Genomic DNA, 378 nt, shown 5'->3' on the forward strand with positions numbered 1-378 from the left:
GAAAGCAGTCATTACTCATGCTCCCCTCCCCTGCCCTGGGCAACCCCAACCTGCTCTCTGTCTCTATGGATTTGCCTTTTGTGGATATTTCATGAAATGGAAATCATGCATGATGTGGCCTTTTGTGTCTGCCTTCTTTACTTAGCATGTTTCAGGGTTCACCCTCATTTTAGCATGCTTCAGTATTTTATTGGTTTTTATGGCTGAACAATATTCCATTGCCTGAACATCCCACATTTTGTTTATCCATTCATCAGTTGATGGACATTTGAGTTGCCACTTTTTGGCTACTGTGAATAGTGCTACTATGGGCACTTGTGTACAAGTTTTTGTTTGATGACATTTTCACTTCTTTGGGGTATATACCCAGGAGTGTAA

Source organism: Galeopterus variegatus, unplaced genomic scaffold (assembly GCF_000696425.1).
Source record: "Galeopterus variegatus unplaced genomic scaffold, G_variegatus-3.0.2 Scaffold9683, whole genome shotgun sequence".
Lineage (NCBI taxonomy): Eukaryota > Metazoa > Chordata > Mammalia > Dermoptera > Cynocephalidae > Galeopterus > Galeopterus variegatus.